This window comes from Vicugna pacos, chromosome 28 (assembly GCF_048564905.1).
Source record: "Vicugna pacos chromosome 28, VicPac4, whole genome shotgun sequence".
Lineage (NCBI taxonomy): Eukaryota > Metazoa > Chordata > Mammalia > Artiodactyla > Camelidae > Vicugna > Vicugna pacos.
In genome coordinates, this window is record NC_133014.1 from 6337344 (window position 1) to 6338869 (window position 1526).

Consider the following 1526-nt stretch of genomic DNA (forward strand, 5'->3'; position numbering starts at 1 on the left):
GGGTGTGGTGGGGTGTGGAGGGCAGCAGGTGGAGGTGAAGGTGCCCCAAGATTTGCTGATGGTGTTTAACGTGTCGGACGCTGTCAACCCTGAGTGGGTGGCATCAGCGGAATGACTGGAGAGATGGAGAGATGGACGGTTACATTTGTGGCTCCAAAGGATGCTTGCCCCCCAGAACTGTCCATGGTGTCTCTGGGCTTGGCCATGTGACTTGCTTTGAGTGAAGGGCCAGCAGCAAGAGGGATGAAAGCAGAGGTTTGCAAAGTAGGGCTTATTCTCTTGGAAGTCTTGCTCTTTTTTTTCTTTTGGCTTTTTTATTTTTATTATTCGGGGGGTGGGTAATTAGGTTTATGTATTTATTTGTTAATGGAGGTACTGGGGCTTGAACCCAGGACCTTGTGCATGCTAAGCACACGCTCTACCACTGAGCTATACCCTCCCCCGGGGGAGGCTTCCTCTCGGAACCGGCCGCCATGCCGTAAAACGCTTAAGCCAGCCAAATGGAAAGACTCTGTGACCATTCAATGAGCAGGCCCAGCCTTCCGGTCAGCCCCAGCAAAGCACCAGAGCAGAGCCACGCTGGAGCTCTGCCATCTGACTGCAGGCCCACCGGAGACCCTGTGCAGGACGAGCAAAAGAAACTTGCAGCAGAGGCCCAGTCAACCCACTGGATCATGAGAAACAATAAAATGGTTATTTTCCGCCCACAGACCTGAGTGGTTTCTCACACAGTAGCAGGGGACCGACAGAATCTGGGACTGAGTGACTGTGCATGTCTCGGGGAAGTCACTGTGGAGTCCCAGCTGAGCAACAGGTGAAGAGATGAAGTCAAAACTTCACCTACTGAGTCAATTATCTGCTTTGAGCACCAGGTCAGCTTTAGAAGATTCATCTCCCACCTCTTTTCTGGAACCGAGCCCTGTTGCCCAGGAGACAGCACACCCAGGGGTGCCCAGGGAAGGTGATGAGGATGATGGGCACTAACCTGGGCTAACAAGACTGACCTGGGCTCCTCGGGAGGCTAAGACACCACAGTGGAGTCGGCCCGGCCTGCTCAGCCCATTTCACAGAGGGAGGCACCGGGGCAGTGCTGCAGACCCAGGGAAGGCCCCAGAAGTGCTGGGGCCCCTGGCCCTGGAGTGGGATGGGACAAGTCGGCTTCTAGAGGCCAGGTGGGGGAGCTGGATGCTGGTGGGGTCAGGGCCTCGCATCGGTGGAGGCCGGAGAGCCCCCCGTGGGCCTGTGACCGAAGGCACACGTGGCAGCCACGGCAGGGCCCCAGCACAGACGGGAAAGGCGAAGAGAACGAACCGGGGCTGTGAAAGCCCCGCTTCCGGCGGCACTGCCATCGTGTCCCGCGTATACGCTCTCCCCGAGGGAGTGAAGTGGGGCTAGCTCACTGCAGGGGGTCCAAGCAGCCCCCCCCCCATTTCCTGGGTGTGGGGGCTGTGGGCAGATGCCAGGAGGAATTTAAAAGAAGTGGTGCTATTTCGGGTGTTAGAATTTCCCAGAACTCCAAGACCGCA

At 57.1% G+C, this 1526-nt stretch overlaps 1 non-coding gene across 1 annotated transcript; it reads right to left on the minus strand.

The window, feature by feature from the left end:
- Positions 1 to 367: 367 nt before the first annotated feature.
- On the minus strand, positions 368 to 440 carry TRNAA-AGC (transfer RNA alanine (anticodon AGC)). The gene has a single exon. It is a non-coding gene; the product is annotated as a tRNA-Ala (tRNA).
- Between the last annotated feature and the right edge of the window lie 1086 nt (positions 441 to 1526).